Here is a 17,974-nt window from a genome sequence, read left to right as displayed (position 1 = left end):
AAACTGCAATAAAATATGCTGAAAGAACAAAAATGCACATAGCTCCTTTCCCCAAATGTGGAAAAACTTCTGTGTACCAAATTTTGGCTTTTTTATGACCTGTTACAACAAGATCATATACAAATGGTCTAGTTGGTTGGTTTGTTGTCAAACAAACAAACATGACAGGTTAGGTTAGATCAGATGTGTGTGTCTGAAATGTAAAATTAGTATGCTGGTCACAGTCATACCTAATAAAACAATCCTCTCCCTTGTTTTCAAACTCATATTTTTGTTTAAGGGTTTTTTTTTCCACAGGAAGCTATAAAAAGAAACAATAAGCAGAAAGTACTTAAACCACAAGCAAATGCAAGGAAGAGATAAGGTGAAATACTAAAAATAAATCTGGAGCAGTTGCAAGTGGTGAGGAAGCAAAGCAACAGTAAAACATCCATTTCTTTATGCAAATACAGTTTAAAAGAAAATAAATAAATAGGAACCAGCTGGTGAGAGGAAGAGCATGGTGGAACAAAGCACACTATGGGAATGAAAACACAGGCTGTTACAATAACCTGTACAGGAAAGCTGCATGCATAAGGGAAGGTCAGTGCAGTTTTACTGTAATCAGAGACAATAACAGTGTGCTACAATATGAAGAGGAACAATAGGAAAGTTGGACATTCTACTGTGCCTGTGTGGAGACTGATAGCTCGTTCATACTCCAAGACTCTCGCTGCTTACAGCCAACTCAGAAAGCCTGTGCCATTCCCCAAGAAAACCCAGCAGGCCAGCTCAGCAGCACCACCACATCTTGACAACACTGGAGCAAAAATAAAGTCTGCCTGAGCTGGGGAAGGTCTGACACAAAAAGGTGTCCTAGCATCTTACAGATTCTTTTCAGCACTCACCAGCACAAAAAGTGACGTTACCAGAAGTCTTGTAATACAAATGTTAAATGATGACCTAGGAAAAGTGATGCTGAATTTTATAAGAAGCTGTAAAAGAATGGCAGATAATTTAAATGTGTGCAAAAGAATGGTCAGTCACTGCTTAACCTTTAAAAACTCTTGGGGAAGTTGTAATAAGAAGTTTAATATAAAAGACTGAAATTTATCAAACAGCAGTAACATTTCAATATTGAAGAATGTAGTGCTGGAGGGTAAAAGAATCAACCCTTACTTAACTAAGACCACGAAACAGGAAACCTATGAACTCTCATAAGCAATTCCCTTAAAATCATGAGGAACATGAGATTATGGAAGTAAGTCTAACCTTTTAATGGACTGCTTCTTTAGAATGACATGTTAAACGCCAAAGTTTAAAATACTATTTCTTTGGGAGGAGAAGACCAAGAAGGGTCTTCAAGCAGGCAGTGATCCCTCTGTGCAATTTAAATTATATTTTGCCTCCTGAAAATACAATGAAAAAATGCACAGAAGTACGCTGCTGAAGACAACTTGCGTTATGCTAAATCTGGATACATCATCCCGCAATCAAAGTTCAAATAACCCAGTTTCCTAAAGCTACCATTGAAAGTCTTGTAACTGAGGGATCATAGCTTTCAAGAGCTGCTAGGGTTAACAGAAGTTTCCCTTCACTCTGCAGAGTCATGCCCTGAAGATCATGATGAGCAAATACTAATAGTGCTCAGAAAGCTGGAATTACCCTAAGCTTGGTTTTGAAACCATCCAAAAACAAGCGTCTAGCAGCACTGCACTGAGAAAAATAATGATGACTTGTCCATTTCCTCATCTGCTTTCTAAGACAGCAGAGGAAAAAAGCATTCATTTGGGTTTGTTGGCAGTGTACTTATGTACACTTACCGTGCATGAACAAGCAATTCCTTTATAAGACAAATGAAGGATGCAAACAATTAACAGAGAAAACATCAATTTGCCTTTTCTCCATCTCTGTCTTGGTAGATGTAAGTTGTGTTTGCATTAATAGTGAAAAACTGGGGATACTGCACATTTTTGAAAAGCATGTGATTGTAAGAATATACTATACCTTGGTTGATGAAGTGAGGTAGCATACAAAGAACATAGTTTTAAAAAAATATTCATGTTTAATTTGATAAAATTAAGCATAGAACAGATTTTTAAGTCTGACAATACTAAAACACATCAAAATTAATTCAAAGTCATGCTCCACCACAGTTTCTCAGGGAGAAACTGTTATTCCAATACACAAAGTGTTATGGATGCTGTCAAACTGATGTTCTGTAAAAGCTAGACAGAAAAAGGAGAATACATCCCACCCACTTTTTCCCCCTGCCATGAAAGCAAGAAATTGAGGCCCATTTGTTTCCAACAACAAAATTCAGGCAATGCTCTCTGAGGTGGAGTGATGGGGTTGTGTATTTGGTTTTACTTTGAAAAAAATTGTTAGATATATTCTCCAGATATATAGATATATTCATGTGTAATATTATTTAGCTCCTAGTTAAAAAAAAGTGACTTAAACACAAAACAAATACAGACTATGATACTGATCTTTGAACTGGTAAAATGCTTTCATGTACCCACCAGAATATTAAGACACAAATCCCTCTGGTTAGTGACATTGTCTGAATTCAGTTCCCAGAAGAAAGTAATACACAACACCAAGGCTGTAGACATATCAGACTTCTCGACTACAGCAAAACTTTTAAAATGGTAAATATGTTTGCATAGATTTTTTTTTTTCTCCTGCAGAGAAAGACTTCACAGGATGTTGTAAATATTCAGATTAATTAAAAATTTTTAACTTAATTGCCAACAGTTTATGAACTCATCACTTCCATGAGGCCTGCCTTGCTATTTGACCACAGGAATAAAAGCTTCTTTGGACACTTAACAGGCATCTACAACTGTAATCTTGGAAACAAAATAACAAAGTGACTCAGTTACTATGTTTTCACTTAGATCGGCTGGTATTCAGGAAGTGAGACTCGCATTACTAATCATCGGAGAGAGCCCTTGAAATGATGAGTGACCTTTTAAAAGTTCAGAAGAATAAACATGCAATGTGAAATCACTGGGAAATAGCTTCTTAAAGAAAACAGGTAATGGAGAAACTTAGTTGAGAATGAATGCATATCTGACGCATCCTGACTTCAGTGTTTTGAAGCCAACACGGCTGAGCACCAACCCTCTCCAAAAAGCAGGGCTGCTTGTTCTTTCTCTTCACAGTTAAAACCCATGCTTACATCATATTCACATTGCCTACATACACTGTTAACGCTAGAAGACTACCTATGTCAAAAAAACTCTTGTGCTGTGTTGCCATATTGTGAGCTCAGACAGTAGTTTACACTAAGTCCACCAAGCAGCTATCAAAAAATACAAACAATTAGGGGCTTTCCAAAACTGCATTTCAAAAAGACAATTAAGAAAACAGAGTAAGCTAAAACTGATTACATCAAAGGTAACCCTTACAACCTTTCACTGTATGGCAGGCATGATCTTTAGTAGAGAAATTCAAGAGGCATTCATGTAGAGGAATTTAATTTATTGAAATAGAAGTCAGTAATTGGATCTGCCTATAGTGACTGCATATCATAAACACAATGAACTTGAAGCCTTGGTGTATATCAAGGGCTATGAATTAACTAACACCAATGAGATTAACTGAGGATAAGGAAAAGGGCTCATAGGATACTGATGCACTTTGAAAGAGCTATGCTGCTTTCTCAGATAGAAATAGTACATGAGAAGGAGATAATCTTTTGCTATATCTCAAGAATGTATGTATGTGCTCAGATGTCCAGAGAATTGCAGAAAGAGAGATCTGGAATTTTTCTGCCAATGGAAAAAAGAGGGGGGTGGGAGTGGGGCAAGGGGGGTCTGGCAGGGGGATGGGATCAGAATGAACCCTACATCAAAACTGTTCCATTTTCTCCCTGTCAGAAAGGGGATGGTGAATGATGTTTTTATTTTTTAAAAACAATTGGAGCAGACACAGCAGAACTCTACTTAGTTATTTCCTGAAAGTACAACATAAAGTAGCATGAAATCAAAAAAGACAACATTCAATCAGGGCTCACAGCAAGAACGAGAAGTTAGGTATATAAGTACAGACTGAAGAACAGCTAGCAGTACTATAGAAAAGGAAGTAAATGTAAAATGGGTCACAACTGAGTAGCAGCCAAAAGAATGACAAGATGACAAAAGCAAAACCAGAATGTTCTAATTCAAAGATGTGTTAGTACTCCTACCAAAACACAGAAAGTGGTGATTACACGCACTTCCAATGCATCCAGCTTTTTGATTTACATTTCAGCAAAATATGTAGACATGACAAAAGAGATCAGAGGACAGCAACAAGAATAGCCAGAGGTCTTAAAAATGTGATGGGAGGGAAGATACAAGAAGCCTGAATTCATATAAAGTACTAGATATGATATTAACTGAAGTGATATAACTAGGACCCTAGAAATAGAGTTCTAGTTCACAATCAGTGCATAAACCCTTCATAGATTAATGTTTTGTCCAACAAACAATTTTGACCTTAAACACAAAACAGAAGCCTATTAGGGTAGTTGTAAAAATAACTGCAGTACTAAATAGAGCCATAAGAAAACATAATAGAACAGAAAAAATTCTGGGTAGGCTTACCACCAAAAAAATCTGTATAACGATTTTCTCTACCTTTCTTCCAGTTTCAAGTTTCAGCAAGAGCTATGAAAGCAGCTGTGGCTGGGGCAAGCTTGAATGGCTGGACAGAAATGTGGTAAGAATTTCAGGGTGAACTGAAAAGAGCCTTCTTTTACAGTGCAATCAGTCAAACTCGAGATTCATGCCCTTCACATGGCCAGTCTATAAATTACAGGACAATAAATCAACCAAATCAAAACAGGATGTGCAGGGCAGTTGCTGTGTTTCTTGAACACCTCCTCTGGGATGCAGATGCAAGACACCCAAGGGGGTTTGCAGTAACTTCCAGCCCAGGTGATGCATACGCTCAAAATGATCCAGAACTAATTATAAAACTAGGTCCTGTAACAAAATCTACTGCTTGGCTTCCTGACGACATTTGCACTGCGCTGCAGGAACCTGCAAGAAAACCTTTGTATGCCATCACAATCCAAGGTTACTTTTTTCTCAAGTTTTAGATACGTTAGCTCAGAGCTTCTCCACATTCCCTTTGGTAACAGCTAAGGCTGCATAAAGTAACAATGTAAGTGTTAGAAAAATGTTCAATTGACGCAGTTGCTTGTTAGAGAATTTCAAGTTGGGTAAGGGCATCCCCTTACAGGAAAGGGGAATGAAAGTTGTTGCAGTTCAGCCTCAAACTCCATCACAGGTTCCCTTTATCCACCAAAATGTAAGTTCTGCCTTAGTACAGAGATTGTTCAACACTTTCCACTCTTAAAATGTATTTTCATTGCTTACAACTTTGCCAAAATAGCAGTTTGGGCTGAGACTTTCCACAGCAGATGCCTGCCTGAGGCTGAATTTTTTTGCACAAGTTTCAGCCAAACAATTTATATGTTCTAGAAAAAGAAGATATATTTTTCAGCATTAAAAGCTTTTGGTGACCTTTTCTTCAAGAAAAAAAACTTCATAAGAGTGGATAAAATCTTCTAGTCCATCAGATGGTTCATGACACAGAGGGGTGCACATCTACCCTGATTTGGCAGCTGGAAGCCTTTCATAAGTTTGCCCAGTGACTTGAATCGCCATAGTCTGCATCCTCACTTTGCATACCTTTCTGTCAAGCTGGAGTCCTGACCAGACTAGCAGAGCAGTCACCCTCCCTAGGGGACAATACGTGATTTCAATCAACTGTGCACCATGTCAGATCAGGGATGAAATCAAAGCTGAAGACAGAGAGTGCTTTTCCCTCTCCTGCCAGTGGCTGAGCTATGCAAAGGGCCATGCTGGGGGGATGCTTTAGAAAGAAACAGTGAAAGAACTTTACAAACTAATCCCAAAAAAAGAACACACCAAGCACACACACAAAAAATAACAACAGCCACACCACATCTGGAGACTGGGTGGGCTGAAGGAATGAAGTGAGCTGGAAGAAGATTGACAGTCTGGTTCAGAGAGACAGAATTTGCTGATACACAAAACAGATAAGGTCTCTCCAGGAGGCACCCCAACCAGCTTACTCAGTGATAGCAAATGGGTGTTAACAGTAACAGATGGAAAGCACCTAGAAGGGTACAGAATTTATTTTGCACCAAGTACCCTCAAGTCTGGCATTTCCTTACATTTTAAAACTCTTCATGACAGCATTCTTAAAGCTCCCTTGTTCCTTGTTCTGAATCAGTACTTTACAATGTCCACATATACATTGCGAAGAGTGAACTTAGATGCTACAGTGAAGCTAGCCTAGCAGGAGACCAAACATCATCCTTTTCTTCCCATTCCCTGAAATATTTTCCTTCTTCTCTTTACCATTGTGGTAGCCACTGGATTCCTCCATGAGGTGACTGAATCTGACAGCCCAGCAAAGAGTTAATCCGGAAGAGAAGGGTAGGAAAGAAAACCAGGAGGGAAGCACACAGGCATTTTCCCAGTGAGCAAACAGAACTGGCTCCTAGTGAAGATGAAAAGCACCCCAGCTGGCAGTAGGAAGGCGGCATGACCACACCCCAGGGAGCAGCAGGGATGAAAGCAAGACCAAGACCTCCCACTTCTTTTCAGATAAAGGCCTTCACCATCACAAGTTGAAGGACATTATTACAAAAGTTACAGTGTGACATAACAATTGCTTAAATCTCCCCACTGATTGGGGCCCCTAGAAAAAGAAGCTTCTTTCAGAAAACATGTCAAAACTATTGATATTTCTTCATTCACAGTCACAAGTCAAGTCACATGCTGGAATGATTTCACTTTAGCAATGCTTCAGTGACTCATAGGCTGGTGTGCAGTATATTATCCACAAAGATCTCATATTTATTATTTAGCTTGTATCTATTGGTTGGAAAACAATATAGTTTTATGCAATCACTCTTATTTTTCTGTAGTTCAATCACACTGGTCCAATTGTATCCAGGGGCAGCCCATCCACTTCAAGATTAAAACTAGAAAAATAATTCTTCTGTTTTCACTGAAAGTTCTTCCTCCTTTACTCGACATTACAACTACACCCATTCTCAAACACTACACTCCAGACAAAGTTTTGAAGAGTTCTCTTCCTATTTTTTCATTCACAACAGCCTGCCAACCCCACCATAATGCCAAATTCTGGCAATCCTTGCAGTTTAAATAAATAAATAAATAAGCATTTAAACCCACCTCAAAAAAGGGATAGGGTGATCCAGCTCCCAGCTGCAACGCTTGTGTTTGAAAAGTGTTGCAGCGTGTGGCCTGAGAAGCAGCACATCTGCCCCTGCACTGAACAGTCCAGCCTTTGTTTGGCTCTGACACTGAGCAGTTGGGCTGCTGTGAGCAGCCGGAGTCACACAAGAAGCCTGTGGTCCCCAAAACACCGCTCGGAGAGTGCTAGGCAAAACCCCCCAAAGTTTCAGAGAGACCTGGGGAGAACAGCTTTCCTCATGCCATGGGCTTGGAGCAAGGATGCTAATTGTAATCGTGAAGCTGCTGATTATCCTGAGAATGCAGAAAGATGTGCACAACTCAGCTTTCCAAATGAGTCCCTGCAGGTCACTCCTTATTTCACAGAGAGACAAGTCTGGCTGTGGCCTCTCCCTGCCCCACAGTCCTTCTGGACAGAGCTGGGTCTGCATCACAGATCTACAGCATGAAGTGTCCTGAAGCAGGGAAGGGCTTGCCACACCACTCTCCAGCTACAGACTAGCACCATTCATCACACCAGCTGACAGGTTAGACTTGTGTACTTGGGAAAAAAAGGAAAAGCAACAAAAACCCCACCACACACTGAGCAGTCTGCAGCAAGAATCAAAGATTATTGCATCACATTCCTCTTGTGCTGCGTTCAGGGCTTTTTTGGCCTGAGGTCTTTTCCTGACCTCATCTACCATGACTATCCTCCAAGTCCTGTCTCAGAGCTCATTTCCTCATGGGAGCTCAACAGTTAGAAACTACAGCTACAGATGCACATTAAAAAAACTAAATATGCACACACTGTCCAAGTAAGCTCTCAAAGAATGGGCTTCCAGTTGGTTTACTTATCCAGTTCCAGCAATCTACTTTGTTCCAGACTGTTGTTCTTATCTTCAATATATTGATTTTATTGCAAGATGCTTTTGAAATCAGAACATCAGATATGACTTCCCAGCATAGGATTAATGACAGGAGGCCTTTGGTGAAGGTTTCTCTGAGCTCCTCAGAGATGGAATGCACTTTTTGAGAAACTCCATCTCTTTCTAGACTGTCGGGTGCTGAGTACCTTTAATATTACATGCTTAATTGAAAACACCTTTACACTCACTCATGTGAGTTGGGTATACTAATCCTGAACACCAAATGTGTCCTTGCAGAGTTTTACATAATCGGTAATCAGTGTTAACATATATATTAAACACTCCAATTGCAATAAATATTTAGTTTAAAAATGTTGCAAGTGTGTATCACATAGAAAAATAAGGTACATCTGTAAGATATCTATAGGTACACACAGCAAAGAAAGCAACAAGACTCAGTTCCCATCAATTAATAAGAAGTGCACTAATAAAATTGTAGTTTAAAAAAAAAAAATTACATTTTCCTTTTTCTCTTCATGAACAGCAGATACGAACTTCAGTAATTTGGTTTCCAGGTAACAGACAGGAAAGAATTTCTCTGAGAGAGATGAAAGGATTTAGGTAACACTGTATATACAATTAGAATTCCTAAATGTTTGTATCACTGGCAGTTCCTGTGAGTGCTGGGGAAAGATTAGACTTGATTAAATTGCAGACTGTGCAAATTTATTTATGGACTCAGTTGTGAAACACACAATAAAAATCTATGTGAGACAAAACTCAAAATTTTTTGGTAAAACATCTGAACTAAGTTTCCCAGGTATTTTCAACCTAAAACCCCATTGTGTTAATGTGAGCTGAAAACAAAGTCCTTTGAAAGTGTTAGATGGAGAAGTAAAGGGATAAGAAAAAATTACTTCAGTTCAAGAGTCTGAAGTAGATATTTCATGGCCTATTTGGACAAAATAGAGATTTAAAATGTGTTCATCATATGGCTCCAGTTCCACATGGGTAATGATGTATTCAGTTCAACTGCTGTTTATTTTCAGTACTAATTACTCATTAGCAGATGCATTTTGTCATGACAAGATTTTGCTATTGTGATAATATTTCCTGGGTAGTTTGGAAGTCCTACCATATTCTAAATCAGATGCCCAGAAGTTTGATTCAAGAATTGAAATTCTAAGGAAATAACCTCCAGCAACATATTTCAACAAAAAAAATTAGAGGTCAGAGAGGGAAGGACACATAAACTTAGCAGAATGTTCCTTTTGGTCCATGCTTATCTTAAGAATTGTCCAGGACAATCAGACAACCAAGTATTCCTATTCTTCATGGGGAAAATGAATGTACTCATTACTGACAAAATAGGTTTTAAACCTAATCTAACAATACTGAATATAGATTTGAAAGTTTTGTGAGAGTTTACAGTTGATACTGAAAAACCTGGATTTAACCTGTTCAACCCACTCCCCAGAATACTTTATAGGAAGGAGCACAGTCAGCCATTTTTTAGATTTCAAACCTGTCAAAAAAGTATCTGACATGGATTTGGGTTTAAACCACTTACTACACCACGCTGCTGAGACAAAAAAGTAGTTTCTCTTCCTAAAAGAATTCAGACAGTCCAAAAGCAAGCATTTCTTCTCAGGAAGCTGGATTTAGATGCATTATACAAGATCCTCAAAACGCAGGTAAAAGAATAGCAAGCTTTTGCTGCTAACTTGGCATGTGAGAACAACAAAAACCCCAAAACAATTAAAATTACAAGTCAGAGCATGAAATATTCCCTCCTTTGATATTCTTTTGCATTGTCTTGTGTCTAGGCTTTGAAAATGTCCTACACTGCCTGTGTGCCAGAGAAATTGCCTTTCCCACAACTCTAAGCACTTGTTTATGTGAAATACACTGCTGAGCTAGCCTTCACCCCTCAGGTCTAATCATAAATTATACTGCCAGGCAGATTTTGTAAAAGCTTTAGCACTGATTCAGCCATGGAGATTGAAAATAGAATACCAAAATGGAAAAAAGTGGTTATTGATGGAATATTCTCTTACTTAAGCCACATGTTAAGGTTCTCTAGCACAAATCCTGTTTTAGTCACACAGGCAAAAGACAGATGTCAGCCCTTCAGGGCCTTTCACAGTGTAACAGACGCTGAAGAATTGAGTTAGCAAAAGAACTTTGAAAGCAATAAAGGGGCTTGCGTAGGGTAGAGCTAATTGGCAAGAAGAGTGCATAGTAAATGCCAATATGGGAAATGCTCTGAGGTGGGTGAAGCTGCCATTTGACGCCCAAAGTCCCAGGATAATGCATTAGCATGCACAAACAGAGGAAGGTCCTACGCAAAAGTAAGCATTTTCACAGTCTGTTTGGGATATTTCCTCAGCCAGCCACCTCATTCTCCTTAACAGAAGCCTCTGACAGTAAAGAAAGTAAAACATCCTTCCTTACTTTTGTTTTTGTAATACAAACATTATTCACATAGTAGACTATAAGAATATGCTTCTTTTAAAATTCTCCTTACTTACATAATAAATATACAAATGTGCCTGAGTTTTGTGTCCACAGCAATGAATCCCTGTTCTGCAGGATTAAAGATTACAGTGGGCTACTTAAAAAAACCCAAAACACAAACAACCCATTGAGAGAAAGGTGCTTCTTGCTATGAGGAGCCTGCAATTTGAATTTCAATGCTTCTAACATCCACTTTCTGAAAAACACCATTCACAAAGCTGAAAGCAATCCATTATTCTTCAACTGTAGCCATCAACTAGAGCTGACAAATGTTTGAAAAAAATTTGAAAATAATATTTAAAATTTATTCAATTCCAAGAGTACTGCACTACTTACATTAGAATATATAGAGAAAATATACTCTCTAATCCCATAGAGTTAAAAGAAAATCACATTGGAAAAATATGTACAGCAATTTGAAAAAAAAAATTTCTTCTGCAGTTTAGTAACTTCTATTCAGCTATGACACACCTTACTAAAGAACCTTTTAATGACCTTTAAGTTCAACATTAATTCACTCTGTTGGTAGCTGTCCTCCAAAAAAAAAAAAAAAAAAAAAATTAAGCTTCTCAGGTGTGGATTGAATTGATTTTCCTGTTCTGTTTCATTGCCATTTTAATTCATACCTTTCAATTTCTGTCTAGGTTCTTTCTATACAGTTAATATAATATTTGGCAAAGAAAAAAGAAAGGATACTTGTATCCTTTCCCTCCCCTGTCACTCACCTCTCCCCCATGAAGAGCAATCTACAGCCTCTCCATTTGTCACTGTTGTTGCTGTCATCCTAAGAGCAAGGGAAAACTTTTTACATCTTTTAAGACAATCTTTTGGCAAGTCAAAGATAAGTCCTCACACAAGAAGCTGATGCCTGAAGTCAGATTTGTTTTCAGTAGGAAGTTTCTGTTTAAGTGGGAAGGATGCAAGCTTAATTTAAATTTACTTTACGCTGTCTTACAAGTTGATGAAAATTGCATTTAAAGCCCAAAAGTCAGTCCTGACAAAAGGAAGAGATTTGCCATGCTCATCAAAGCTTTAAATTGCCTCCTTCAATAGCTAGTATGAGAACATTTTAACAAATAAATAGAGCAGAATAACACAGATCCAGTTCAGAGGTCCTTTAAAAAACAAGACCATACAAGTTATCATGTGCTTCTGTAGGGGTGTATTTGACCTTGGTCTACCAGTATAATCATAAAATGGACCCCTGAACCACAGTGGTAGCAAGACAAAGCAAGTAGTTAATGTTTTTCCAGTGCATGCTCTTAACACTTTGTGTCACAGACACCCATCTGTCTCACTATCAACACATCTCTAGGAAGAAATAAACTTCCACTGCCCTATCTCCTCTTTCAAAGAGACCCTGCATTAACTTCCAGAAAACCAGTGATAAACTTTCTCAATCTCTATGCAAAGGTGTCAGTTCTTTGTAATCATGTACCTTTTCCTCCAAACAAAAGCTCTGCTGCTACTGGTAGACCCGACTATTTGCAAAACTCATTGCATGAATGCTGTCAGCTGGAGCAGCTGTGGAAGCTCACCCTGTCACTCAGCCTGCCTGTCCTGTTGGTTGTTCTTCCCTTCCACAGTTGAGATCGATAACACTTAACTACAAATAAAAGAAGCAAATGTCTCCATTTTGCCTGGCATTGGAAGAACAAAGGAAAATTATGTAATTATTTTGTCATTATTTATTATCTGAAGATGGGAGAATGTACGGTGAAAACAGAAAACATTCAAGTGGATGAAATAATAGAATATAAAGATATTAATGGCCTGGAAATGATCATGAAGATAGCATATGTAATCACCTAGCCTTACAAAATTTTCAATTGTTTTTTTCTTTTTTTTTTTTTAAGATAATCAGTGTGATTCTGTGTTTGGGACCCACAGCCTTACTGAATAATGCTCTGCATAATTGTTTTTCTCCTGTGCAAATATTTACATTGTATTAGTGGAAGAGAAACCCATACTCTTCCATCCCTGGATTAAAGCATCACCACCAAGTTACACAAGAAGTCATGGCTAACTGGAAACAGCTGCTAAGCCACTTGCATCTCTGTCGTATTGTAATACCCACCAGTAACTCAGAAGGATCATATCTTACATCTGCTTCTCTTCTCTTCTACATCAAAGTCTTAATAGATAGCTTGTAAGAGAAGTTGTCATTGAAGCTAGGTCTTGAGGAAAGGCACAGAAACTCATGCTGCAGCTGCTGCAGATGTTCCTCTGTATGTTTACTAATAGCTGCCTGCTGAGTTTTAACATTTTGGAGCCAGGGTTTCCAGATGTCTCCTCCAAAATTAATACAAACAACCAGGAAGTTTACAGAAGTAAGATGATCTAAAAATTTCTCTTTTCTCAAAATTTTATTTCTGATATCTGCAGAGGAGCTGCACACAACAGAACAGATTTTCTGCCCCAACATAAATATGCACAACAACAGCATACCAAATAAAAGTACTGCAGAAGATCCCAGATCAAAAATCACCACTTTCACATACCAAAGACAGTCCTGGATGCTCAGCAGCATTGGTCAAGCCACTGCATTGCCTCCTCCTAGTGCTGTTCATATGTTACCAGTATGTCCAAAATGAGGAGCTAAGGCTTGGCCTGACATTAATGCCCATCAGCTTTGAGGAGACATTATCCATAAGGTCTGACAGTACAAATGAGATACAGAACTCCACACACAAAAATTTAATGAAAATTCACACCACCATAAACTTGAACATTTTTCTGTCCATCCTATCCTACACTGCCCTCAAGCAAACTCATCTAGTTTGTTTTCCAAAAAAGTAATTTAAACAAAAAAGAGACACTAAGATATGATTCACACCCCCAAACTTTCAAGCCATGTTTTGTTATAAAATGAAACCCTGCCAGGTCCCTTTATCAAATTTATCTAATATTTTCCCACTCCTATTGAAGAATTAATGTGCAGACATTCTTTCTTAAAAAAAATTAATTAAAATAAAACCAAACAAAACAGACTGTACTGAGGAATCCAGCTTCAGTGTATGCTGCTTTTATTCAAGAACTCAAATTGTTTCCAGCCAGCAACCCACAATGGCCCTGGATACAACAGGCACTTATATTTCAGTGAAAATTTTGCAAAGATGTACACACACAAAACAGGTGTGTGTATTTACAGACTTTCTTACCTCCCACCAGAAATGTTTCTTTAAACAAAGAACTACTGTTTTTTTCCTAATGGAATGAATACTTCTAAAGCCCTGAAAATCTAGCTGCAATTAGGCAATATAAATCAAACCACAGTAATGAAACATGCAGATGACCCACTTTCCTAACCAACATAGCAGGAAGGTTTTTTCCAAGTATTTCTAGTGATTTCTAGCATTAGTATGCAATGTATTTTTGTCTGTTAGACAGCTATTGTCCATTCCTGGAAAAAATGTTTAATTCTGCATTGAAGGAAAAAAAAAAAAGAAAGAAAAAAAATCCACCCAAAACAAAACCAACCCAAAAGTATGTAAAACAAAGCAAAACAAGGAAACTCTTCATGCACTACAGCTAAAAGATATAGTCTATATGGGGAAGAGAAATCATTCGAACTTTCCTCCATCACGACAGTTAATTATATTAAACAAAGACAAGATTTTAAAAATCTTTACCTAGTATGCATGAACATGGACAGAACTCTCGACTTTTGGCTGAAATGTGTCCAGCTTTGTTCGCTGTTTCAGAGCAAACTAATCTGTCCAGTTTGTGCCAGCAATTCCATTCTTGTCAAAGTCTGTAATACAGACCTATGAAAAATACTGATTTCATAAAGTTTCAGGTTTTAAGAAAGTTCACAGAAAATTCTTCATCGGCTTGTTATCAGGTAGCATCAGCTGGTAAATGGCAAGTTGAAACAATTGCAAACTATTCTGGAGAATACTTTACTAAGTTAGAAAGAGATTTGATAAAAGCACATTTCAAAACAGTGTTGGCCCAATATCCTTTTCCAAACAAGCATGGCATACTTGTTATTGACCAACATTCAAACTGTTGCTATAGGAGCTTATCCATCAGCCTCCCATCTGCTCTGCACCTCTCTATTTTCTTTCCTTTTTTGAGCTAAAAGTCATCTTGAAGATGTGAGGAGGATAGCAGTAAGACTTCGAACCTGAGAACAACAGACTCTGCAAACAGCTAGTGTTTTCTTATTAATCCTGGGATGAGAAAAACCAACAAACCCATAACTCTCTTTCAGGAAGAACATCTTGTAACTTACAGATCAAACTTCACTGTCCCCACTTCAGTCATACATCACCACAGCCAAAGTGGTTGCTCTCCCTAAAGGTACAGTAGTACCCTCTTTTTAGAGAGAGAATTACAAATTGTCTCTCAGACGTAAAATTAATGTTTGAATACTAATTATTTTTTATAACATGTAAATGTTGGCTTAGAACAACAAAGAATGGCATGAAGCAACTCTGCATTTCCAAGGTGGCAGCTATGGGTAAACAAAATACTGTGCTAGAATACTGCAGTGACAGGAGCTACATAATTTACAGTTTCTACAACACTGCAAACTCCGGAGTATATTCCTACAGTGGCTGAAAAGAAGGAGAAGTTAAGCAGCACGAAATTCCTTTCTCTGAATATAGCTGTAGGAAGGCTTTCCACTCAGCAAAGAAAGGACAGGAATCTGATCTTGATTCACTAATATTCAATATACTGCATACAACTTACCATATGTCTGTGTGATTTAGCATCTCAAGTTTTTATTTTTTCCTCTTGCAAAACTATAGCTCCCCTTAGCCTTTTCTACTTTAGAAAGGACAAGTCACTTACCAAGAACTGCTGTGTACCAAAAGCTGAGTTCTGCCTTGGAACAAAGGGGCACAGTTCAATTTACCCTTTGAAAGGAGCAAGCAGGCTATTCTGCTCAGCTATAACTAACAGATATAACTACTATCCAGTAGTAAGTAACACTAATGGTAACATTTAAGAACTAAAGGTAGTGATAATGATCTGGGACAATGCCTCTTATTTTATGAAAATTATAAAGCCAGTATGTTTACCAGTATAGCTGCTGTCAACCCTTATTGTGCAAGCCATCACACACAAGTCAGAAAAATGCTTTAGCAACTGGAAAACTCTGTCTAGATCTTTATCAAGAGCTGATCAGAATAATAAGATCACAAAGACTTGTGCATCCATTTAATTAAAATAATATGTTCCTTACTGCGGCATGTAGTTCATCACACTTCAGCAAACTGACTCCATTCCATCACTGTTTAAATAACTTTTCCATGGCAAAAACACCTATTCTGTTATAATAAATTTAGATCAAATGATAAATGTTTTACTCAACAGACTTTGTTCTAGACTATGTAATACAAATATCAGACTGTTAAGGCTTTGAGAGACAGAGTTCAGTCTGAATAGGTATTTTTCTTGATCCTCAAGTCACAGAATATTAACAACTTAAGCTGTGAGTTGCAAACTATTTATAAATTAAAAAGTAGGAGAATATGAGCCATTCACAAAGGATTCAACAGATTTTTTCCATCTTAATACACTCATGTCCCAAAGATGAATACTGCTTTTGTTCCAAAAATAATTAGGGTAATGACAAAAGGTTTAATGTTTTATCTACTATTCTCTATCTCTTGCTCTCTTCTTCTCCAAGACTTCTGAAACATACATGGCTAATATCTGTTAGCCATTAATTTCTCTCTGAGCCTCTTTTAACCCTGTGATTTACAGACTCCAGAGGTGGAAAAAAAAGTCTCAAATATAATGAGGTGAAAGAAATAAAGCTACTTAATAGTGTTCTAGGAACAATCTTTTTGCAGGATTTTTCAAATAACATGCCAAATTCTGTGAAGTTCTAGAGGACCCTTTCAGCATGAGGTGTTTCAACATAACTCCACTGTTAAAGGTGAAGTAACTCTCACTGAAGCCAACTGGAGTTTTACACCTACATTCAGTGAACACTGGACAGATGTGTACCCGTGTTACAATAGATATGGAGATACCCTTCCTTGTTCAAACTTAATTGCATGCACACAAACACCGTATGAATAGCTCTTGAAAAAGCCACAGCTGTTTCTCACTTCAAGGATTAAATCCAGGTGGATCATGTAACAACTCTTACAGTTATGCTGATTATTCCAAGTTTGAACATTGCCAACATTTTAAAAATGTCTAAAAAACTGGGTGGATTAGGCCACCCTGGTTGGAAAATCTGACAAAATACATAACTTCATATAATTCTCAGTGATTTAGGCATGCTGCAAATTGCTGGATCTATACAATAGACACTGCATCACTGCACTCTTCGCCAGTTAGGAAATGGGACTAACATACACAAACAGCTGAGAATATGGAACTGATCTATAGATTAAACTCAGGTGGAAAATGGTCTCATTTTCTCTTCACCCAAGAGTCTGCTATTCTGACTTCTGTTTCTTGTGGATAAGATCGTAAATATTCATAGGAATATCAAAAGTCCAGCTTTATGGACCTATTTTGGAAAGTAATCCTGTTATTAAACACATTATGTTTTATAATACATTAGCTTCCAATGAATCAAACTGTAAAGTTCTGTGTCACATTATTTAATATATTATGTTTTGCAAATATGAAGTCAAACTTATATAGTCCCTTTGTGAAATATGGGTATAGTTACTTAAATCAATACTATTTCATCAGCTGGCACAGAAAACAAAGTTCCATCCTCAACATACCACTGCACAGTTCCCAGTGTTATTAATTTCCTTTTTATTAGCATGGATAATACCACAAAAATATGCTGCTAGCTGAACCTACAAGCATGATCCTGCAAAGAAATGTGCAACTATAGCCAATACCTATTGAAACCAAGTGAGCTCAAATGATTTCCAGATCTTGTGATTTTATCATGAGTCATATCTAGTGTTTTCCTTGAGTCACACATTTAGGAGCTTCAGCCACGGTGCCCATAATTACATTTTACAATTTCATTACTGTGGTGAGACAGAGAGGAATCTGTCAGCTTACATATATGCATCAAGACACTAAGCATGCAGGCGACACCCTTGGTCATATGCTAGACTATTTTTTATCAAATTCTGGCAAAACAAAACCAAGACATAGTTACAAAAGTGCTTTTCCTCTGTTAATGGTAATTTCTGAGTGAATGTGCACCAAGATCCACATACATGAATTCCAATGTGTCCTCTTTGCTGTGTGAAAATTTCACTAATGAAAGAACTCCCATTTTTTTCCTTACAGAGGAAAACAAGTATTTATTTATCGGACAGCTTTTGATAGTGATGGTATGCCATTCCACCCACATATAAGCTGGAACAAGCCAAAAACTGGAGGGACATAGATGAAGCTAAATCTTATGGTTGGGTTATTTTTTCTTTTACCAACCAAATAAAATTA

General features: G+C 37.7%; 1 protein-coding gene across 6 annotated transcripts in view; it reads right to left on the bottom strand.

The window, feature by feature from the left end:
- Positions 1-17,974, bottom strand: part of LHFPL2 (LHFPL tetraspan subfamily member 2) — a 121,120-nt gene that overhangs the window by 30,903 nt on the left and 72,243 nt on the right. Inside the window, exon 1 of one of the 6 annotated variants that reach the window (XM_032096616.1) lies at positions 7,206-7,230. The exons of the other annotated variants lie outside the window; for them this stretch is intronic. The gene's annotated coding sequence lies outside the window, so the exon portion shown is untranslated. Of the gene's footprint in view, positions 1-7,205; positions 7,231-17,974 lie in introns of those variants that run through there. 6 annotated transcript variants of the gene reach the window in all.

The sequence above is a fragment of the Corvus moneduloides genome, chromosome Z (genome assembly GCF_009650955.1).
Source record: "Corvus moneduloides isolate bCorMon1 chromosome Z, bCorMon1.pri, whole genome shotgun sequence".
NCBI classification, from domain to species: Eukaryota; Metazoa; Chordata; class Aves; order Passeriformes; family Corvidae; genus Corvus; species Corvus moneduloides.
This window is presented reverse-complemented; position numbering and strand designations above follow the sequence as displayed.